At 47.7% G+C, this 25,107-nt stretch overlaps 1 protein-coding gene across 6 annotated transcripts in view; it reads right to left on the bottom strand.

Moving 5' to 3' along the window:
• The window catches only part of LOC134969512 (serine/threonine-protein kinase Nek11-like), an 840,206-nt gene that overhangs the window by 312,216 nt on the left and 502,883 nt on the right, over positions 1-25,107 (bottom strand). The gene's annotated exons all lie outside the window — the stretch shown is intronic.

Here is a 25,107-nt window from a genome sequence, read left to right as displayed (position 1 = left end):
CACCCACAGTGACTGTTCTTTGCACGTTGAGTCTCAGTGTACTGTAATTGTCAAAATATCAAAGTTCAACTCTTTGATATATTTTTATCCAATTAACTCACAGGACTGACAGCCAAGCCATACTGTTCCAGAGGCAATTATCCCAGATCTCGCAATAGGAGAATATATCCTTCTCTAAAGTTTACCTTCTAATTGTAATTAAATACGGAAAACCACTTATCTGTTTACCTGCTCAATTTACTAATCTAACTAGCTCTGCAGCAAATCGCATCATCGTAGTTCCACAGCTCAGTGTTGGGATTTGTACAACTGAGCAGTGGGGCAACGTCGATGATACAATGCAACACATTATTATTATTATCCTTTATTTATATGGCGCCACAAGGAATCCGCAGCGCCCATTACACAGTACATAATCAAATGAGCAAACAAAAAAACAGCACTTACAGTGCAAGGTAATATAGGACAGGTATAGAAAACCTGGGGTTAGGTGCCATCAAAGGGAGTAAGGAGTATAAGATAGTGTAAGTAAGAAAAGGAAAGGCACATGAGGAAAGAAGTCCCTGCTCTTGCGAGCTTACAATCTAAAAGGTGAGGGTCTAACAGACCGGGGTGACACAGAAGGGGTAGACTGAGCATAGACAAGAGGGTTAGGAGGAGAGTTGGCTGGGTTTGGTGAAGAAGTGGGTCTTGAGAACCCGTTTAAAGTTTCGTAGAGAGGTGGAGAGTTGGATGGGGAGAGGTAGAGCATTCCAGAGATAGGGAGCAGCACATGCAAAATCTTTTAGGTAGGAGTGGGAGCAGGTTGGCAGGAGAGATAGCGTGCATTAGCAGAGCGAAGAGGACGGGTGGGAATGTAAAGAGAGAGAAGGTCAGAGATGTAAGAGAGAGAAGAGTGGGTGAGGGCTTTGTAGGTGAGTGTGAGACGCTTGAATTGGATTCTGAATGGGATGGGTAGCCAGTGAAGGTCCTGCAAGAGAGGGGCTGTGGATGTAGTACATTTGGTGAGGAAGATGAGACGGGCAGCAGCGTTGAGGATAGATTGGAGTGGAGAAAGGCATTTTTGAGGGAGGCCAGATAGGAGGAGATTGCAGTAGTCCAATCTGGAGATGACCAGTGAGTGGATGAGGGTCTTAGTAGCGTCCTGGGTGAGAGGTACTGAATATGTGGTTTGGAGGAGAGGGAGAAGTCAAGGATTACTCCAAGACATTGCACTTGGGGGCTGTCACGATCCGGGTATCTGGACGCCATTACTTACCCTTCAGATGCCTCCTAAGGCTGGCTCAGCGTTCCAGGACCGGATCCCGCTGTTCCTGAGTTTCCACATGCAGAATGTCAGAGTGGTGATTTCATCAGCCGCGGCCTCTGCTGTGCCCGCGTGGTTAAATGTGCGCTTGTCAGTCTGGCGTCTCCTGTCTCCTGTGGCCGGCGTCGCCATTACTGTTTCAATTCTCACATGGATTACAAACCAAACTTCCCTCCAAGTGTCTGCATGGGCGCAGCCATCTTGGATTTTGTCATCTGATTATTTCCACCAATCTGCTATCTGTATTGTTGATTTGCATAATTGCCTAGCCAACCCCTTCCTTGCTGCAGGTATAAGTATGCTGTGCCTGAGCAAGGAAGGCGTCAGTGCTTTGGTTGTCTAACCTAGTTCCAGTTTGTCTCTCTCCTGTGGTTGTCTTCCAGGTTCCAGCTCCTGTCTCCAGACTTCTGCTATAGAGACCCGCACCAGCATTCCATCTGCGGTGTAGCCTGACTCTCCGATCCATTCTGGACTCACCTGTTTCCAGCTACAACAATCACCTGCTTCCAGCCCAGCTTCCAGCAGTGTACAGCTTCTCTTAAAGGGCCGGTGTCCTTTCTGCAGTTTACCACTCTCCACCGGTATTATTATTTCACCGCTCTCAAACTCCAAACTTCATTATTATTTCACCGCTCTCAAACAATCACCTGCTTCCAGCCCAGCTTCCAGCAGTGTATAGCTTCTCTTAAAGGGCCGGTGTCCTTTTCTGCAGTTTACCACTCTCCACCGGTATTATTATTTCACCGCTCTCAAACTCCAAACTTCATTATTTCATCGCTCTCAAGTTCGTTTATTATTTAACTGGTTCCAGCCAGTATCCACTCCGTACCAACAACAGTCTGGTTCCAGCCAGTATCCACAGCAGCCGTTTTACCTTCAGCAGCCCAGCCTTTCCTGGAACATCAGCTGGTACGATCCTGGGTTCTCTCCATTGCTACAGTCAGGCCTGGTAAGGACTTTCCAACTAGAAGATTATAAGAACTGTCTCACACTACCAGTGCCTGTGGCCCTTGCCACCCTGTAGTACCCAGGAATTGTATTTATCCTCTGTTGACTTTTATGTTTCCTTTTACTGCTGCTGTGTTACGGAGTTTGTCATAATAAACATCATTGACTTTTATCCTGGTTGTCGTGGTCACGCCTTCGGGCAGTTATTCTACATGTTACTTACATGTCTAGGGGTCTGATACAACCTCCCAGGTTCCGTTACATCTCAGCCCCTACAACTGAGGCTGCCTCCCGTCAGCTCAGGCCCTCAGTTGTGACAGTAAGCACTGACCTAATGAATCCAGCCGGAGACCAGGATCAAGCGGCCAGGCCGATGCAAGAACTGGCAGCCCGACTTGAACATCAGGAGGCTGCACAGGGCCACATCATCCGCTGTCTCCAGGATCTCTCTACACGGCTGGATGGGATTCAAACGACCCTCCGTGGACCTGGCACGTCTGGTGCGTCCACTACAGTAACACCAGCTGTAACCCCACCCACCTTACCCATTTCCAGTCCACATCTTCATCTTCCAACGCCAGCAAAATTTGATGGATCTCCAAGGTTCTGCAGGGGATTTCTCAATCAATGTGAAATCCACTTTGAGCTTCTACCTGGCAATTTCTTCAGTGACCGTACCAAAATTGCCTATATCATCTCCCTTCTCAGTGGCTCAGCCCTTGACTGGGCATCACCTTTATGGGAGAAGTCTGATCCCCTGCTATCCTCCTATACTGACTTTGTAGCTACATTCAGGCGCATCTTCGACGAGCCAGGCCGGATAACATCTGCTTCATCTGAGATTCTCCGTTTACGCCAGGGAACACGTACTGTGGGACAGTATCTTATACAGTTTAAAATCCTGGCATCCGAACTGGCATGGAACGACGAGGCCCTGTATGCTGCATTCTGGCATGGCTTATCAGAACGCATCAAGGATGAGTTAGCTACCAGAGACTTGCCCTCTAAGTTGGATGAGCTAATTTCCCTTTGCACGAAGGTTGATCTACGTTTCAGAGAGAGAGCAACCGAGCGAGGAAGATCATCTACTCCTAAATCTTCTGCTCTTCCTCCTCGTCAACCATCTCCATCCAAGGATGAGCCTATGCAAATTAGTCGTTCCCGTCTATCTCCCGCTGAGCGCCGAAGACGTCTCTCTGAGTCTCTCTGTCTCTACTGTGCAGCTCCGTCGCACACTATCAATGCCTGTCCCAAACGTCCGGGAAACTCCAGATCCTAGCTCGCCAAGGAGAGGGCCGGCTAGGAGTAATGATCTCCTCTCCATCTCCTCATGACTGTAACCTCCCAGTGTCGCTCCAAATTGCTCAACGTTACAGGAACGTCATTGCCCTCCTTGATTCCGGAGCAGCTGGGAATTTCATAACCGAAGCTTATGTTAAACGGTGGTCCCTACCCACCGAGAGACTGTCCTCGTCCATCTCTTTGACTGCCGTGGATGGCAGCAAGATTTTTGACGCAGTCATTTCCTTAAGGACTCTTCCAGTTCGTCTGAGAGTGGGAGTTCTTCATTCTGAGTATATTTCTTTTTTAGTGATTCCAAGAGCCACACATCCAGTGGTTTTAGGCCTTCCATGGCTCCGTCTCCACAACCCATCAATTGACTGGACGACTACGCAAATACTGGCATGGGGTCCCTCCTGTGCTGAGACTTGTTTAGCCAAAGTTCTTCCTGTTTGTTCTTCCTTCCCCAGGTCATCTGATGTTCCGCCTCCTCCATATCAAGACTTCACGGACGTGTTCAGTAAAGCCTCTGCTGATATCCTTCCTCCTCATAGAGAATGGGACTGCCCAATCGACCTCATTCCAGGGAAGGTTCCACCGCGAGGCCGAACTTATCCGTTGTCTCTGCCTGAGACACACTCCATGGAAGAGTACATCAAAGAGAACCTGGCGAAGGGTTTCATCCGACCATCTTCTTCTCCAGCCGGCGCAGGCTTCTTCTTCGTTAAGAAGAAAGACGGTGGTCTGCGTCCGTGCATCGACTACAGAGGTCTGAACGACATTACCGTCAAGAACCGATACCCTTTACCCCTGATTACCGAGCTCTTTGATAGAGTTAGTGGTGCAACTATTTTCACAAAGCTGGACTTGAGGGGTGCCTACAATCTCATCCGAATCCGTGAGGGTGACGAGTGGAAGACCGCCTTTAACACCCGTGACGGACATTATGAGTACCTCGTCATGCCCTTCGGATTGAGCAACGCTCCAGCAGTCTTCCAGCACTTCGTGAATGAGATTTTCAGGGACATCTTGTACCGCCATGTCGTGGTTTATCTAGACGACATCCTCATTTTTGCTAATAATCTCGAAGATCATCGTTTCTGGGTAAAAGAGGTTCTTTCCCGTCTCCGTGTCAATCACCTCTATTGTAAATTGGAGAAGTGTGTGTTTGAAGTTAAAACCATTCCGTTTCTAGGTTACATTGTGTCCGGTTCCGGACTAGAGATGGATCCTGAGAAACTCCAAGCAATCCAGAATTGGCCTATACCCTTAAGCCTCAAAGGGGTCCAGAGGTTCTTAGGGTTCGCCAATTATTATAGAAAATTTATACGAGACTTTTCCACCATCGTGGCGCCTATCACTGCATTAACCAAGAAAGGTGCTAATCCGTCCAAGTGGTCCGAGGAAGCTACACCAGCCTTTCACCTTCTGAAGCAACGGTTCATCTCTGCACCAGTTCTGAAACAGCCCGACACCGACTCTCCTTTTATCTTAGAGGTAGATGCCTCCTCCGTTGGAGTAGGAGCAGTGTTATCCCAGAGGGCCAAAGATGGACATCTACATCCTTGCAGTTTCTTCTCCCGGAAGTTCTCCCCAGCTGAGCGCAACTATGCCATTGGCGATCAGGAGTTGCTAGCCATCAAGCTCGCTCTGGAGGAGTGGAGATACCTGTTGGAGGGAGCTTCCCACTCAATCACCATACTTACCGACCACAAAAATCTTTTATATCTCAAAGGCGCACAATGTCTGAATCCTCGTCAGGCCAGATGGGCACTTTTCTTCTCTAGGTTTGACTTTAAACTCCAGTTCTGTCCGGGTTCTCAGAATCGTAAGGCCGATGCCCTTTCCCGCTCATGGGAGCAAGAAAATGAGTCCGAGTCTGCAGACAAGCATCCTATTATTAATCCGTTGGCATTCTCCATGGTAGGGATGGACTCTACGCCTCCACCAGGGAAAAGTTTTGTTAAGCCAGTTCTAAGGAAGAAGCTCATGCATTGGGCCCATGCTTCCCGTTTTGCTGGACATATGGGCATTCAGAAAACCCTTGAATTTATTTCTAGGTCCTACTGGTGGCCAACTCTGAAGAAGGACGTTATGGAATTTATTGCCTCCTGCCCAAAGTGTGCCCAACACAAAGTCTCCCGCCAGTCGCCTGCGGGGCAACTGGTTCCATTATCTGTTCCCCGTCGACCTTGGACCCATTTGTCGATGGACTTTGTTTCCGATCTACCTATCTGCAACAAGTTTAATACCATCTGGGTGGTAGTTGACCGGTTCACCAAGATGGCACATTTCATCCCTCTCACCGGTCTTCCGTCAGCTTCCAAGTTGGCTCAAGTGTTTATACAAGAGATCTTCCGACTTCACGGTCTTCCTGAAGAGATCATCTCGGATCGTGGAGTACAATTTGTAGCCAAATTTTGGCGAAGTTTGTGTCAAGCCCTCCAAGTCAAGTTAAAGTTTTCCACGGCTTACCATCCTCAGACCAATGGTCAAACCGAGAGGGTGAATCAGGACTTGGAGGCCTTCCTCCGTATATATGTGTCTTCCTCTCAAGATGACTGGGTTCAACTCCTTCCTTGGGCCGAGTTCAGCCACAACAATCAATACCATTCCTCATCTTCTTCTACACCATTCTTCATTAATTATGGATTCCACCCTAAAGTCCCAGAATTCCAATCGCTTCCCGCAACTTCTGTTCCAGCAGTGGATGTCACCTTGCGTCAGTTTTCAAATAACTGGAGGAACGTCCGCGCAGCCCTGCTTAAAGCCTCATTCAGGTATAAGAAGTTTGCCGATAGGAAGCGTAGAGCGGTTCCTGCTCTCAAGGTGGGTGATCGTGTGTGGCTGTCCACGAAGAATTTGAGGTTGAGAGTTCCCAGCATGAAATTTGCACCTCGCTACATCGGACCCTTCAAGATTGAACAAGTCATCAATCCTGTTGCCTACAGGTTACAGTTACCATCCTTCTTGAAAATACCCAGGACATTTCATGTTTCTTTGTTGAAACCGCTGATCCTGATTCCGCACTTCCTCCAGCTCCCAAAGTTCAGACTCAACGGGGAGTCGAGTACGAGGTGGCCAAGATTTTGGACTCACGTTTCCGTTACGGTCAGTTACAATACCTCATTGACTGGAAGGGCTATGGTCCTGAAGAACGCTCTTGGACCAATGCCTCAGACGTCCATGCTCCTGCCTTGGTCCAAAATTTCCACGCAAAGTTTCCTTTAAAGCCTAAGAAGTGTCCTGGGGCCACTCCTAAAGGGGGGGGGGGTGCTGTCACGATCCGGGTATCTGGACGCCATTACTTACCCTTCAGATGCCTCCTAAGGCTGGCTCAGCGTTCCAGGACCGGATCCCGCTGTTCCTGAGTTTCCACATGCAGAATGTCAGAGTGGTGATTTCATCAGCCGCGGCCTCCGCTGTGCCCGCGTGGTTAAATGTGCGCTTGTCAGTCTGGCGTCTCCTGTGGCCGGCGTCGCCATTACTGTTTCAATTCTCACATGGATTACAAACCAAACTTCCCTCCAAGTGTCTGCATGGGCGCAGCCATCTTGGATTTTGTCATCTGATTATTTCCACCAATCTGCTATCTGTATTGTTGATTTGCATAATTGCCTAGCCAACCCCTTCCTTGCTGCAGGTATAAGTATGCTGTGCCTGAGCAAGGAAGGCGTCAGTGCTTTGGTTGTCTAACCTAGTTCCAGTTTGTCTCTCTCCTGTGGTTGTCTTCCAGGTTCCAGCTCCTGTCTCCAGACTTCTGCTATAGAGACCCGCACCAGCATTCCATCTGCGGTGTAGCCTGACTCTCCGATCCATTCTGGACTCACCTGTTTCCAGCTACAACAATCACCTGCTTCCAGCCCAGCTTCCAGCAGTGTACAGCTTCTCTTAAAGGGCCGGTGTCCTTTCTGCAGTTTACCACTCTCCACCGGTATTATTATTTCACCGCTCTCAAACTCCAAACTTCATTATTATTTCACCGCTCTCAAACAATCACCTGCTTCCAGCCCAGCTTCCAGCAGTGTATAGCTTCTCTTAAAGGGCCGGTGTCCTTTTCTGCAGTTTACCACTCTCCACCGGTATTATTATTTCACCGCTCTCAAACTCCAAACTTCATTATTATTTCATCGCTCTCAAGTTCGTTTATTATTTAACTGGTTCCAGCCAGTATCCACTCCGTACCAACAACAGTCTGGTTCCAGCCAGTATCCACAGCAGCCGTTTTACCTTCAGCAGCCCAGCCTTTCCTGGAATATCAGCTGGTACGATCCTGGGTTCTCTCCATTGCTACAGTCAGGCCTGGTAAGGACTTTCCAACTAGAAGATTATAAGAACTGTCTCACACTACCAGTGCCTGTGGCCCTTGCCACCCTGTAGTACCCAGGAATTGTATTTATCCTCTGTTGACTTTTATGTTTCCTTTTACTGCTGCTGTGTTACGGAGTTTGTCATAATAAACATCATTGACTTTTATCCTGGTTGTCGTGGTCACGCCTTCGGGCAGTTATTCTACATGTTACTTACATGTCTAGGGGTCTGATACAACCTCCCAGGTTCCGTTACATCTCAGCCCCTACAACTGAGGCTGCCTCCCGTCAGCTCAGGCCCTCAGTTGTGACAGGGGCTAGAGGAGATAGTTGTGCCATCAATGGATAATGACATTGTGGGAGGTGAGGTTATGCGGGAGGGAGGGAAGATGATCTGCTCAGTCTTAGACATGTTAAGTTTAAGAAAGCCCTGGGTCATCCAGGAGGAGATAGCAGAGAGACCTTTGGAGATACGAGTGGAGAGGTCAGGGGAGGAAAGGTAGATTTGAGTATCGTCAGCGCAGAGATGATATTTTAAGTCAAAAGAGCTAATGAGCTCACCTAATGAGGATGTGTAGAGAGAGATAAGGAGAGGCCCAAGAACAGAACCTTGGGGGACACCTACTGGTAGAGGAAGTGGGGGGGGGGGGGAGGTGGAGTCATGAGATGAGACAGAGAAGGAATGGTCAGAAAGTTAGGAGGACAGCCAGGAGAGAGCAGTATCACGCAAACCAAGTGAGTAAAGGATTTGCAGGAGGAGAGGGTGGTCTATGGAGGAGGGGGGTTGCTCAGGTTCAGGTGGGATGTTATGTCCTGACAAATGGAGTCAATTTTGGATGTGAAGTAGGTGGCAAAGTCAAGAGCAGAAAGTGAAAAGGGGAGTTGAGGCGGGGGTGGGCAGAGGAGCGAGTTGACAGTGGCAAAGAGGAGCCAGGGGTTTGAGGATTGGGAGGAGATGAGGTATTTGAAGTAAGATTGTTTAGAGAGGGTAAGGGCAGCAAAGTAGGATGAGTGCATAAATTTGTAGTGGAGGAAGTGTGCCTTAGAGCGTGATTTCCTCCACTGTCGCTCAGCGGTACGTGAGCATTTTTGCCGATATCTGGTGCATTTGGTGTGCCAGGGTTGAGGTGTCGATCTGCGAGGGTGAATAGTGGTTGGTGGTAGAGATGTGCACCGGAAATTTTTCGGGTTTTGTGTTTTGGTTTTGGGTTCGGTTCCGCGGCCGTGTTTTGGGTACGAACGCGTTTTGGCAAAACCTCACCGAATTTTTTTTTGTCGGATTCGGGTGTGTTTTGGATTCGGGTGTTTTTTTCAAAAAACCCTAAAAAACAGCTTAAATCATAGAATTTGGGGGTCATTTTGATCCCAAATAATTATTAACCTCAATAACCATAATTTCCACTCATTTTCAGTCTATTCTGAATACCTCACACCTCACAATATTGGCCCTCATTCCGAGTTGTTCGCTCTGTATTTTTCATCGCATCGCAGTGAAAATCCGCTTAGTGCGCATGCGCAATGTTCGCACTGCGACTGCGCCAAGTAACTTTACTATGAAGAAAGTATTTTTACTCACGGCTTTTTCTTCGCTCCGGCGAACGTAATGTGATTGACAGGAAATGGGTGTTACTGGGCGGAAACACGGCGTTTCAGGGGCGTGTGGCTGAAAACGCTACCGTTTCCGGAAAAAACGCAGGAGTGGCCGGAGAAACGGTGGGAGTGCCTGGGCGAACGCTGGGTGTGTTTGTGACGTCAACCAGGAACGACAAGCACTGAACTGATCGCACAGGCAGAGTAAGTCTGAAGCTACTCTGAAACTGCTAAGTAGTTAGTAATCGCAATATTGCGAATACATCGGTCGCAATTTTAAGAAGCTAAGATTCACTCCCAGTAGGCGGCGGCTTAGCGTGTGTAACTCTGCTAAATTCGCCTTGCGACCGATCAACTCGGAATGAGGGCCATTATTTTTAGTCCTAAAATTTGCACCGAGGTCGCTGGATGACTAAGCTCAGCTACCCAAGTGGCCGACACAAACACCTGGCCCATCTAGGAGTGGCACTGCAGTGTCACGCAGGATGGCCCTTCCAAAAAACACTCCCCAAACAGCACATGACGCAAAGAAAAAAAGAGGCGCAATGAGGTAGCTGTGTGACTAAGCTCAGCGACCCAAGTGGCCGACACAAACACCTGGCCCATCTAGGAGTGGCACTGCAGTGTCAGGCAGGATGGCCCTTCCAAAAAATACTCCCCAAACAGCACATGACGCAAAGAAAAAAAGAGGCGCAATGAGGTAGCTGTGTGAGTAAGCTAAGCGACCCTAGTGGCCGACACAAACACCTGGCCCATCTAGGAGTGGCACTGCAGTGTCAGGCAGGATGGCCCTTCCAAAAAACACTCCCCAAACAGCACATGACGCAAAGAAAAAAAGAGGCGCAATGAGGTAGCTGTGTGAGTAAGCTCAGCGACCCTAGTGGCCGACACAAACACCTGGCCCATCTAGGAGTGGCACTGCAGTGTCACGCAGGATGGCCCTTCAAAAAAACACTCCCCAAACAGCACATGACGCAAAGAAAAAAAGAGGCGCAATGAGGTAGCTGTGTGAGAAAGCTAAGCGACCCTAGTGGCCGACACAAACACCTGGCCCATCTAGGAGTGGCACTGCAGTGTCACGCAGGATGGCCCTTCAAAAAAACACTCCCCAAACAGCACATGACGCAAAGAAAAAAAGAGGCGCAATGAGGTAGCTGTGTGACTAAGCTCAGCGACCCAAGTGGCCGACACAAACACCTGGCCCATCTAGGAGTGGCACTGCAGTGTCAGGCAGGATGGCCCTTCCAAAAAACACTCACCAAACAGCACATGACGCAAAGAAAAAAAGAGGCGCAATGAGGTAGCTGTGTGAGTAAGCTCAGCGACCCTAGTGGCCGACACAAACACCTGGCCCATCTAGGAGTGGCACTGCAGTGTCACGCAGGATGGCCCTTCAAAAAAACACTCCCCAAACAGCACATGACGCAAAGAAAAAAAGAGGCGCAATGAGGTAGCTGTGTGAGTAAGCTCAGCGACCCTAGTGGCCGACACAAACACCTGGCCCACCTAGGAGTGGCACTGCAGTGTCACGCAGGATGGCCCTTCAAAAAAACACTCCCCAAACAGCACATGACGCAAAGAAAAAAAGAGGCGCAATGAGGTAGCTGTGTGACTAAGCTCAGCGACCCAAGTGGCCGACACAAACACCTGGCCCATCTAGGAGTGGCACTGCAGTGTCAGGCAGGATGGCCCTTCCAAAAAATACTCCCCAAACAGCACATGACGCAAAGAAAAAAAGAGGCGCAATGAGGTAGCTGTGTGAGTAAGCTAAGCGACCCTAGTGGCCGACACAAACACCTGGCCCATCTAGGAGTGGCACTGCAGTGTCACGCAGGCTGGCCCTTCCAACAAACACTCCCCAAACAGCACATGACGCAAAGAAAAATGAAAGAAAAAAGAGGTGCAAGATGGAATTGTCCTTGGGCCCTCCCACCCACCCTTATGTTGTATAAACAGGACATGCACACTTTAACCAACCCATCATTTCAGTGACAGGGTCTGCCACACGACTGTGACTGAAATGACGGGTTGGTTTGGACCCCCACCAAAAAAGAAGCAATTAATCTCTCCTTGCACAAACTGGCTCTACAGAGGCAAGATGTCCACCTCATCATCATCCTCCGATTCATCACCGTGTACATCCCCCTCCTCACAGATTATCAATTCGTCCCCACTGGAATCCACCATCACAGCTCCCTGTGTACTTTGTGGAGGCAATTGCTGCTGGTGAATGTCTCCATGGAGGAATTGATTATAATTCATTTTAATGAACATCATCTTCTCCACATTTTCTGGAAGTAACCTCGTACGCCGATTGCTGACAAGGTGAGCGGCGGCACTAAACACTCTTTCGGAGTACACACTTGTGGGAGGGCAACTTAGGTAGAATAAAGCCAGTTTGTGCAAGGGCCTCCAAATTGCCTCTTTTTCCTGACAGTATACGTACGGACTGTCTGACGTGCCTACTTGGATGCGGTCACTCATATAATCCTCCACCATTCTTTCAATGGGGAGAGAATCATATGCAGTGACAGTAGACGACATGTCCGTAATCGTTGGCAGGTCCTTCAGTCCGGACCAGATGTCAGCATTAGCAGTCGCTCCAGACTGCCCTGCATCACCGCCAGCGGGTGGGCTCGGAATTCTGAGCCTTTTCCTCGCACCCCCAGTTGCGGGAGAATGTGAAGGAGGAGATGTTGACAGGTCGCGTTCCGCTTGACTTGACAATTTTCTCACCAGCAGTTCTTTGAACCCCTGCAGACTTGTGTCTGCCGGAAAGAGAGATCCAAGGTAGGTTTTAAATCTAGGATCGAGCACGGTGGCCAAAATGTAGTGCTCTGATTTCAACAGATTGACCACCCGTGAATCCTTGTTAAGCGAATTAAGGGCTCCATCCACAAGTCCCACATGCCTAGCGGAATCGCTCTGTGTTAGCTCCTCCTTCAATGTCTCCAGCTTCTTCTGCAAAAGCCTGATGAGGGGAATGACCTGACTCAGGCTGGCAGTGTCTGAACTGACTTCACGTGTGGCAAGTTCAAAAGGTTGCAGAACCTTGCACAACGTTGAAATCATTCTCCACTGCGCTTGAGACAGGTGCATTCCACCTCCTATATCGTGCTCAGTTGTATAGGCTTGAATGGCCTTTTGCTACTCCTCCAACCTCTGAAGCATATAGAGGGTTGAATTCCACCTCGTTACCACTTCTTGCTTCAGATGATGGCAGGGCAGGTTCAGGCGTTTTTGGTGTTGCTCCAGTCTTCTGTACGTGGTGCCTGTACGCCGAAAGTGTCCCGCAATTCTTCTGGCCACCGACAGCATCTCTTGCACGCCCCTCTCGTTTTTTAAATAATTCTGCACCACCAAATTCAAGGTATGTGCAAAACATGGGACGTGCTGGAATTTGCCCATATTTTATGCACACACAATATTGCTGGCGTTGTCCGATGCCACAAATCCACAGGAGAGTCCAATTGGGGTAAGCCATTCTGCGATGATCTTCCTCAGTTGCCGTAAGAGGTTTTTAGCTGTGTGCGTATTCTGGAAAGCGGTGATACAAAGCGTAGCCTGCCTAGGAAAGAGTTGGCGTTTGCGAGATGCTGCTACTGGTGCCGCCGCTGCTGTTCTTGCGGCGGGAGTCCAAACATCTACCCAGTGGGCTGTCACAGTCATATAGTCCTGAGTCTGCCCTGCTCCACTTGTCCACATGTCCGTGGTTAAGTGGACATTGGGTACAACTGCATTTTTTAGGACACTGGTGAGTCTTTTTCTGAGGTCTGTGTACATTTTCGGTATCGCCTGCCTAGAGAAATGGAACCTAGATGGTATTTGGTACCGGGGACACAGTACCTCAAACAAGTCTATAGTTGGCTCTGCAGTCATGATGGATACCGGAACCACGTTTCTCACCGCCCAGGATGCCAAGGCCTCAGTTATCCGCTTTGCAGCAGGATGACTGCTGTGATATTTCATCTTCCTCGCAAAGGACTGTTGGACAGTCAATTGCTTGGTGGAAGTAGTAAAAGTGGTCTTACGACTTCCCCTCTGGGATGACCATCGACTCCCAGCAGCAACAACAGCAGCGCCAGCAGCAGTAGGCGTTACACGCAAGGATGCATCGGAGGAATCCCAGGCAGGAGAGGACTCGTCAGAATTGCCAGTGACATGGCCTGCAGGACTATTGGCATTCCTGGGGAAGGAGGAAATTGACACTGAGGGAGTTGGTGGGGTGGTTTGCGTGAGCTTGGTTACAAGAGGAAGGGATTTACTGGTCAGTGGACTGCTTCCGCTGTCGCCCAAAGTTTTTGAACTTGTCACTGACTTATGATGAATGCGCTGCAGGTGACGTATAAGGGAGGATGTTCCGAGGTGGTTAACGTCCTTACCCCTACTTATTACAGCTTGACAAAGGCAACACACGGCTTGACAAATGTTGTCCGCATTTCTGTTGAAATACTTCCACACCGAAGAGCTGATTTTTTTGGTATTTTCACCAGGCATGTCAATGGCCATATTCCTCCCACGGACAACAGGTGTCTCCCCGGGTGCCTGACTTAAACAAACCACCTCACCATCAGAATCCTCCTGGTCAATTTCCTCCCCAGCGCCAGCAACACCCATATCCTCCTCATCCTGGTGTACTTCAACACTGACATCTTCAATCTGACTATCAGGAACTGGACTGCGGGTGCTCCTTCCAGCACTTGCAGGGGGCGTGCAAATGGTGGAAGGCGCATGCTCTTCACGTCCAGTGTTGGGAAGGTCAGGCATCGCAACCGACACAATTGGACTCTCCTTGAGGATTTGTGATTTCGAAGAACGCACAGTTCTTTGCTGTGCTTTTGCCAGCTTAAGTCTTTTCATTTTTCTAGCGAGAGGCTGAGTGCTTCCATCCTCATGTGAAGCTGAACCACTAGCCATGAACATAGGCCAGGGCCTCAGCCGTTCCTTGCCACTCCGTGTGGTAAATGGCATATTGGCAAGTTTACGCTTCTCTGACGATTTTATTTTAGATTTTTGAGTCCTTTTTTTACTGATATTTGGTGTTTTGGATTTTACATGCTCTGTACTATGATATTGGGCATCGGCCTTGGCAGACGACGTTGATGGCATTTCATCGTCTTGGCCATGACTAGTGGCAGCAGCTTCAGCACGTGGTGGAAGTCGATCTTGATCTTTCCCTATTTTTGGAACCTCAACATTTTTGTTCTCCATATTTTAATAGGCACAACTAAAAGGCACCTCAGGTAAACAATGGAGATGGATGGATACTAGTATACTTATGGATGACGAGTGACTGCTGACACAGAGGTAGCTACAGCCGTGGACTACCGTACTGCGTCTGCTAGTATAGACTGGATGATAATGATATAAAAAATATATATATATCACTACTGCAGGACAGGTATATATTATATAATGACGGACCTGCTGGACACTGTCAGCAGCAGACTCCTAAACTACTAGTATGAAGAAGATAGAAAAAAAAACCCACCACAGGTAGGTATACAATTATGGACGAGCACTGCCGACACAGGACACAGAGGTAGCTACAGCCGTGGACTACCGTACTGCGTCTGCTAGTATAGACTGGATGATAATGATATAAAAAATATATATATATATATATCACTACTGCAGGACAGGTATATATTATATAATGACGGACCTGCTAGACACTGTCAGCAGCAGACTCCTAAACTACTAGTATGAAGAAGATAGAAAAAAAAACCCACCACAGGTAGGTACACAATTATGGACGAGCACTGCCGACACAGAGGTAGCTACAGCCGTGGACTACCGTACTGCGTCTGCTAGTATAGACTGGATGATAATGATATAAAATATATATATATATATATATATCACTACTGCAGGACAGGTATATATTATATAATGACGGACCTGCTGGACACTGTCAGCAGCAGACTCCTAAACTACTAGTATGAAGAAGATAGAAAAAAAAAACCCACCACAGGTAGGTATACAATTATGGACGAGCACTGCCGACACAGAGGTAGCTACAGCCGTGGACTACCGTACTGCGTCTGCTAGTATAGACTGGATGATAATGATATAAAAAATATATATATATCACTACTGCAGGACAGGTATATATTATATAATGACGGACCTGCTGGACACTGTCAGCAGCAGACTCCTAAACTACTAGTATGAAGAAGATAGAAAAAAAAAACCATCACAGGTAGCTATACAATTATGGACGAGCACTGCCGACACAGAGGTAGCTACAGCCGTGGACTATCGTACTGCGTCTGCTAGTATAGACTGGATGATAATGATATAAAAAATATATATATCACTACTGCAGGACAGGTATATATTATATAATGACGGACCTGCTGGACACTGTCAGCAGCAGACTCCTAAACTACTAGTATGAAGAAGATAGAAAAAAAAAAAACCACCACAGGTAGGTATACAATTATGGACGAGCACTGCCGACACAGAGGTAGCTACAGCCGTGGACTACCGTACTGCGTCTGCTAGTATAGACTGGATGATAATGATATAAAAAATATATATATATCACTACTGCAGGACAGGTATATATTATATAATGACGGACCTGCTGGACACTGTCAGCAGCAGACTCCTAAACTACTAGTATGAAGAAGATAGAAAAAAAAAACCCACCACAGGTAGGTATACAATTATGGACGAGCACTGCCGACACAGAGGTAGCTACAGCCGTGGACTACCGTACTGCGTCTGCTAGTATAGACTGGATGATAATGATATAAAAAATATATATATATCACTACTGCAGGACAGGTATATATTATATAATGACGGACCTGCTGGACACTGTCAGCAGCAGACTCCTAAACTACTAGTATGAAGAAGATAGAAAAAAAAAACCCACCACAGGTAGGTATACAATTATGGACGAGCACTGCCGACACAGAGGTAGCTACAGCCGTGGACTACCGTACTGCATCTGCAAGTATAGACTGGATGATAATGATATAAAAAATATATATATATCACTACTGCAGGACAGGTATATATTATATAATGACGGACCTGCTGGACACTGTCAGCAGCAGACTCCTAAACTACTAGTATGAAGAAGATAGAAAAAAAAAACCACCACAGGTAGGTATACAATTATGGACGAGCACTGCCGACACAGAGGTAGCTATAGCCGTGGACTACCGTACTGCGTCTGCTAGTATAGACTGGATGATAATGATATAAAAAATATATATATATCACTACTGCAGGACAGGTATATATTATATAATGACGGACCTGCTGGACACTGTCAGCAGCAGACTCCTAAACTACTAGTATGAAGAAGATAGAAAAAAAAACCCCACCACAGGTAGGTATACAATTATGGACGAGCACTGCCGACACAGAGGTAGCTACAGCCGTGGACTACCGTACTGCGTCTGCTAGTATAGACTGGATGATAATGATATAAAATATATATATATATCACTACTGCAGGACAGGTATATATATTATAATGACGGACCTGCTGGACACTGTCAGCAGCAGACTCCTAAACTACTAGTATGAAGAAGATAGAAAAAAAAAAACCACCACAGGTAGGTATACAATTATGGACGAGCACTGCCGACACAGAGGTAGCTACAGCCGTGGACTACCGTACTGCGTCTGCTAGTATAGACTGGATGATAATGATATAAAAAATATATATATATATATATCACTACTGCAGGACAGGTATATATTATATAATGACGGACCTGCTGGACACTGTCAGCAGCAGACTCCTAAACTACTAGTATGAAGAAGATAGAAAAAAAAACCCACCACAGGTAGGTATACAATTATGGATGAGCACTGCCGACACAGAGGTAGCTACAGCCGTGGACTACCGTACTGCGTCTGCTAGTATAGACTGGATGATAATGATATAAAAAATATATATATATCACTACTGCAGGACAGGTATATATTATATAATGACGGACCTGCTGGACACTGTCAGCAGCAGACTCCTAAACTACTAGTATGAAGAAGATAGAAAAAAAAACCCACCACAGGTAGGTATACAATTATGGACGAGCACTGCCGACACAGAGGTAGCTACAGCCGTGGACTACCGTACTGCGTCTGCTAGTATAGACTGGATGATAATGATATAAAAAATATATATATATCACTACTGCAGGACAGGTATATATTATATAATGACGGACCTGCTGGACACTGTCAGCAGCAGACTCCTAAACTACTAGTATGAAGAAGATAGAAAAAAAAAACCCACCACAGGTAGGTATACAATTATGGACGAGCACTGCCGACACAGAGGTAGCTACAGCCGTGGACTACCGTACTGCGTCTGCTAGTATAGACTGGATGATAATGATATAAAAAATATATATATATCACTACTGCAGGACAGGTATATATTATATAATGACGGACCTGCTGGACACTGTCAGCAGCAGACTCCTAAACTACTAGTATGAAGAAGATAGAAAAAAAAAAACCCACCACAGGTAGGTATACAATTATGGACGAGCACTGCCGACACAGAGGTAGCTACAGCCGTGGACTACCGTACTGCGTCTGCTAGTATAGACTGGATGATAATGATATAAACAATATATATATATCACTACTGCAGGACAGGTATATATTATATAATGACGGACCTGCTGGACACTGTCAGCAGCAGACTCCTAAACTACTAGTATGAAGAAGATAGAAAAAAAAAACCCACCACAGGTAGGTATACAATTATGGACGAGCACTGCCGACACAGAGGTAGCTACAGCCGTGGACTACCGTACTGCGTCTGCTAGTATAGACTGGATGATAATGATATAAAAAAATAAGAATTTACTCACCGGTAATTCTATTTCTCGTAGTCCGTAGTGGATGCTGGGAACTCCGTAAGGACCATGGGGAATAGCGGGCTCCGAAGGAGGCTGGGCACTCTAGAAAGATTTATGACTACCTGGTGTGCACTGGCTCCTCCCACTATGACCCTCCTCCAAGCCTCAGTTAGGACACTGTGCCCGGACGAGCTGACATAATAAGGAAGGATTTAGAATCCCGGGTAAGATTCTTACCAGCCACACCAATCACACCGTGCAACTCGTGATACTATATCCAGTTTGACAGTATGAAAAACAACTGAGCCTCTCAACAGATGGCTCAACAATAACCCTTTAGTTAACAATAACTATTTACAAGTATTGCAGACAATCCGCACTTGGGATGGGCGCCCAGCATCCACTACGGACTACGAGAAATAGAATTACCGGTGAGTAAATTCTTATTTTCTCTGACGTCCTAGTGGATGCTGGGAACTCCGTAAGGACCATGGGGATTATACCAAAGCTCCCAAACGGGCGGGAGAGTGCGGATGACTCTGTAGCACCGAATGAGAGAACTCCAGGTCCTCCTCAGCCAGGGCATCAAATTTGTAGAATTTTGCAAACGTGTTTGCCCCTGACCAAGTAGCTGCTCGGCAAAGTTGTAAAGCCGAGACCCCTCGGGCAGCCGCCCAAGAAGAGCCCACCTTCCTTGTGGAATGGGCATTTACAGATTTTGGCTGTGGTATGCCTGCCACAGAATGTGCAAGCTGAATTGTACTACAAATCCAGCGAGCAATAGACTGCTTAGAAGCAGGAGCACCCAGCTTGTTGGGTGCATACAGGATAAACAGCGAGTCAGATTTTCTGACTCCAGCCGTCCTGGAAACATATATTTTCAGGGCCCTGACAACGTCTAGCAACTTGGAGTCCTCCAATTCACTAGTAGCCGCCGGCACCACAATAGGCTGGTTCAGGTGAAACGCTGACACCACCTTAGGGAGAAATTGGGGACGAGTCCTCAACTCTGCCCTATCCATATGGAAAATCAGATAAGGGCTTTTACATGATAAAGCCGCCAATTCTGACACTCGCCTGGCTGAAGCCAAGGCTAATAACATGACCACTTCCCACGTGAGATATTTCAGATCCACGGTTTTTAGTGGCTCAAACCAATGTGATTTTTAGAAACTCAACATCACGTTGAGATCCCAAGGTGCCACAGGAGGCACAAACGGGGGCTGAATATGCAGCACTCCTTTCACAAATGTCTGAACTTCAGGTACTGAAGCTAATTCTTTTTGAAAGAAAATCGACAGAGCCGAGATCTGTACTTTAATGGAGCCTAGTTTTAGGCCCATATCCACTCCTGCTTGCAGGAAATGCAGAAATCGACCTAGTTGAAATTCCTCTGTTGGGGCCTTATTGGCCTCGCACCATGCAACATATTTCCGCCATATGCGGTGATAATGCGTTGCCGTAACATCTTTCCTGGCCTTAATAAGCGTAGGAATGACTTCTTCCGGAATACCCTTTTCCTTTAGGATCCGGTGTTCAACCGCCATGCCGTCAAACGCAGCAGCGGTAAGTCTTGGAACAGACAGGGCCCCTGCTGTATCAGGTCCTGTCTGAGCGGTAGAGGCCACGGGTCCTCTGAGAGCATCTCTTGAAGTTCCGGGTACCACGCTCGTCTTGGCCAATCCGGAACCACGAGAATTGTGTTTACTCCTCGCTTTCTTATTATTCTCAATACCTTTGGTATGAGAGGCAGAGGAGGGAACACATAAACCGACTGGTACACCCACGGTGTCACTAGAGCGTCCACAGCTATCGCCTGAGGGTCCCTTGACCTGGCGCAATATCCTTTTAACTTTTTGTTGAGATGGGACGCCATCATGTCCACCTGTGGTTTTTCCCAACGGTTTACCAGCATCTGGAAGACTTCTGGGTGAAGTCCCCACTCTCCCGGGTGGAGGTCGTGTCTGCTGAGGAAGTCTGCTTCCCAGTTGTCCACTCCCGGAATGAACACTGCTGACAGTGCTAGTACATGATTCTCCGCCCATCGGAGAATTCTTGTGGCTTCTGCCATTGCCATCCTGCTTCTTGTGCCGCCCTGTCGATTTACATGGGCGACTGCCGTGATGTTGTCTGACTGGATCAGCACCGGCTGGTGTAGGAGCAGGGATTTTGCTTGACTTAGGGCATTGTAGATGGCCCTTAGTTCCAGAATATTTATGTGAAGGGAAGTCTCCTGACTCGACCATAGTCCTTGGAAGTTTCTTCCCTGTATGACTGCCCCCCAGCCTCGAAGGCTGGCATCCGTTGTCACCAGGACCCAGTCCTGTATGCCGAACCTGCGGCCCTCTAGAAGATGGGCACTCTGCAGCCACCACAGTAGAGACACCCTGGTTCTTGGAGACAGGGTTATTAAGCGATGCATCTGAAGATGCGATCCGGACCACTGGTCCAACAGGTCCCACTGAAAGATTCTGGCATGGAACCTGCCGAAGGGAATTGCTTCGTAAGAAGCCACCATCTTTCCCAGGACCCGTGTGCAGCGATGCACTGATACCTGTTTTGGTTTCAGGAGGTCTCTGACTAGAGATGACAACTCCCTGGCTTTCTCCTCCGGGAGAAACACTTTCTTCTGAACTGTATCCAGAATCATACCCAGGAACAGTAGCCGTGTCGTCGGAACCAGCTGTGACTTTGGGATATTCAGAATCCAGCCGTGCTGGTGCAGCACCTCCTGAGATAGTGCTACTCCCACCAACAACTGTTCCTTGGACCTCGCTTTTATTAGGAGATCGTCCAAGTACGGGATAATTAAAACTCCCTTTTTTCGAAGGAGTATCATCATTTCCGCCATAACCTTGGTAAATACCCTCGGTGCCGTGGACAGGCCAAACGGCAGCGTCTGGAATTGGTAATGGCAATCCTGTACCACAAATCTGAGGTACTCCTGGTGAGGATGGTAAATGGGGACATGCAAGTAAGCATCCTTGATGTCCAGGGATACCATGTAATCCCCCTCGTCCAGGCTTGCAATAACCGCCCTGAGCGATTCCATCTTGAACTTGAATTTTTTTATGTACGTGTTCAAGGATTTTAAATTTAAAATGGGTCTCACCGAACCGTCCGGTTTCGGTACCACAAATAGTGTGGAATAATAACCCCGGCCTTGTTGAAGTAGGGGTACCTTGATTATCACCTGCTGGGAATACAGCTTGTGAATTGCCGCTAGCACCGCCTCCCTGTTTGAGGGAGCAATCGGCAAGGCAGATTTTAGGAACCGGTGGGGTGGGGACGCCTCGAATTCCAGTTTGTACCCCTGAGATACTATTTGCAGGATCCAGGGATCCACCTGTGAGCGAGCCCACTGATCGCTGAAATTCTTGAGGCGACCCCCCACCGTACCTGGCTCCGCCTGTGGAGCCCCACCGTCATGCGGCGGACTTGGAAGAAGAAGCGGGGGAGGACTTTTGCTCCTGGGAACCTGCTGTTTGCTGCAGCCTTTTTCCCCTACCTCTGTCTCTGGACAGAAAGGACCCGCCTTTTCCACGCCTGTTTTTCTGGGTCCGAAAGGACTGAACCTGATAAAACGGCGCCTTCTTAGGCTGTGAGGGGACATGGGGTAAAAATGCTGACTTCCCAGATGTTGCTGTGGAAACTAGGTCCGAGAGACCATCCCCAAATAATTCCTCACCCTTATATGGCAACACTTCCATGTGCTTTTTAGAATCTGCATCTCCTGTCCACTGGCGAGTCCATAATCCTCTCCTAGCAGAAATGGACAATGCACTTACTTTAGATGCCAGTCGGCAGATTTCCCTCTGTGCATCTCTCATATATAAGACTGAGTCTTTTATATGGTCTATGGTTAACAGGATCGTGTCTCTGTCTAATGTGTCAATATTTTCTGACAGTTTATCTGACCACGCAGCGGCAGCACTGCACATCCAAGCTGACGCAATAGCTGGCCTAAGTATAATGCCTGAGTGTGTATATACAGACTTCAGGATCGCCTCCTGCTTTCTATCAGCAGGTTCCTTGAGGGCGGCCGTATCCGGAGACGGTAGTGCCACCTTTTTAGACAAACGTGTGAGCGCTTTATCCACCCTGGGGGGTGTTTCCCAACGTGACCTATCCTCTGGCGGGAAAGGGAACGCCATTAGTACCTTCTTAGGAATTACCAATTTTTTATCAGGGAAAGCCCACGCTTCTTCACACACTTCATTTAATTCATCTGATGGGGGAAAAACTACGGGTAGTTTTTTCTCTCCAAACATAATACCCTTTTTAGTGGTACCTGTAGTTATATCAGAAATGTGTAACACCTCTTTCATTGCCTCAATCATGCAGTGAATGGCCTTAGTGGGCATCAGGTTAGACTCATCGTCGTCGACACTGGTGTCAGTATCAGTGTCGACATCTGGGTCTACTTGCGGTAGCGGGCGTTTTAAAGAGCCCCTGACGACCCATGCGACGCCTGGGCAGGCACGAGCTGAGAAGTCGGCTGTCCCACATTTGGCATGTCGTCAATTTTCTTATGTAAGGAGTCTATACGTGCACTCATTACTTTCCATAAGCACATCCACTCAGGTGTCTGCCCCGCAGGGGGTGACATCCCTTCTAAAGGCATCTGCTCCGCCTCCACATCATTATCCTCATCAAACATGTCGACACAGCCGTACCGACACACCGCACACACACAAGGAATGCTCCGAATGAGGACAGGACCCACAAAAGCCCTTTGGGGGGACAGAGTGAGAGTATGCCAGCACACACCAGAGCGCTATATAATGCAGGGACTAACTGAGTTATGTCCCCTATAGCTGCTTTTTCTATATATTATATACTGCGCCTAAATTTAGTGCCCCCCCTCTCTGTTTTTACCCTGTTCTGTAGTGTAGACTGCAGGGGAGAGCCAGGGAGCTTCCTTCTAGCGGATCTGTGAAGGAGAAATGGCGCCAGTGTGCTGTGAGAGATAGCTCCGCCCCTTTTCCGCTGACTATTCTCCCGCTTTTTTCCATATTCTGGCAGGGGTATTTTCCACATATATAGCCTCTGGGACTATATATTGTGGAATTTTTGCCAGCCAAGGTGTTATTATTGCTTCTCAGGGCGCCCCCCCCCCCCAGCGCCCTGCACCCTCAGTGACCGGAGTATGAAGTGTGTATGAGGAGCAATGGTGCACAGCTGCAGTGCTGTGCGCTACCTTGGTGAAGACTGATGTCTTCTGCCGCCGTTTTTCCGGACCTCTTCTTGCTTCTGGCTCTGTAAGGGGGACGGCGGCGCGGCTCCGGGACCGAACACCAAGGACTGGGCCTGCGGTCGATCCCTCTGGAGCTAATGGTGTCCAGTAGCCTAAGAAGCCCAATCCGGCTGCAAGCAGGCGAGTTCGCTTCTTCTCCCCTTAGTCCCTCGCTGCAGTGAGCCTGTTGCCAGCAGGTCTCACTGAAAATAAAAAACCTAAATCTATACTTTCTTTCTAAGGGCTCAGGAGAGCCCCTAGTGTGCATCCAACCTCGGCCGGGCACAAAATCTAACTGAGGCTTGGAGGAGGGTCATAGTGGGAGGAGCCAGTGCACACCAGGTAGTCATAAATCTTTCTAGAGTGCCCAGCCTCCTTCGGAGCCCGCTATTCCCCATGGTCCTTACGGAGTTCCCAGCATCCACTAGGACGTCAGAGAAATATATATATATCACTACTGCAGGACAGGTATATATTATATAATGACGGACCTGCTGGACACTGTCAGCAGCAGACTCCTAAACTACTAGTATGAAGAAGATAGAAAAAAAAAACCCACCACAGGTAGGTATACAATTATGGACGAGCACTGCCGACACAGAGGTAGCTACAGCCGTGGACTACCGTACTGCGTCTGCTAGTATAGACTGGATGATAATGATGTAAAAAATATATATATATATCACTACTGCAGGACAGGTATATATTATATAATGACGGACCTGCTGGACACTGTCAGCAGCAGACTCCTAAACTACTAGTATGAAGAAGATAGAAAAAAAAAACCCCACCACAGGTAGGTATACAATTATGGACGAGCACTGCCGACACAGAGGTAGCTACAGCCGTGGACTACCGTACTGCGTCTGCTAGTATAGACTGGATGATAATGATATAAAAAATATATATATATCACTACTGCAGGACAGGTATATATTATATAATGACGGACCTGCTGGACACTATCAGCAGCAGGCTCCTAAACTACTAGTATGAAGAAGATAGAAAAAAAAAAAAACACCACAGGTAGGTATACAATTATGGACGAGCACTGCCGACACAGAGGTAGCTACAGCCGTGGACTACCGTACTGCGTCTGCTAGTATAGACTGGATGATAATGATATAAAATATATATATATCACTACTGCAGGTATATATTATAATATAGTGAATGACGGACCTGCTGGACACTGTCTGTCAGCAGAATGCGTTTATAGAATAAAAAAAAAAACACCACACGAGTGTTTAACTTTTTCAGGCAGACAATATACTGGTGGTCACTGGTCAGTCACACTGGCAGCAAAAGTGTGCACTGTTATGTACTCCTGCTATAACTGCTCCCCAGTCTCCCCCACAATTAAGCTGTGTGAGCAGTGAGCACTCAGCACAGTCAGATATACATAGATGATATTATCATGCAGCACACTGAGGCTGAGCACAGATATGGTATGTGACTGTGTATCGTTTTTTTTCAGGCAGAGAACGGATTTTAAATAATAAATAAAACTGGTGGTCACTAGTATAACTATCAGCAAAACTCTGCACTCTCTGAGTACTCCTAATGCTCCCCAAAATTACTAAAATTAAATTACTAGTAAAT

Source organism: Pseudophryne corroboree, chromosome 11 (genome assembly GCF_028390025.1).
Source record: "Pseudophryne corroboree isolate aPseCor3 chromosome 11, aPseCor3.hap2, whole genome shotgun sequence".
In the NCBI taxonomy this organism is placed as follows: Eukaryota; Metazoa; Chordata; class Amphibia; order Anura; family Myobatrachidae; genus Pseudophryne; species Pseudophryne corroboree.
Note: the sequence above shows the minus strand (reverse complement) of the source record. Positions and strands in the feature narration are given on the sequence as shown.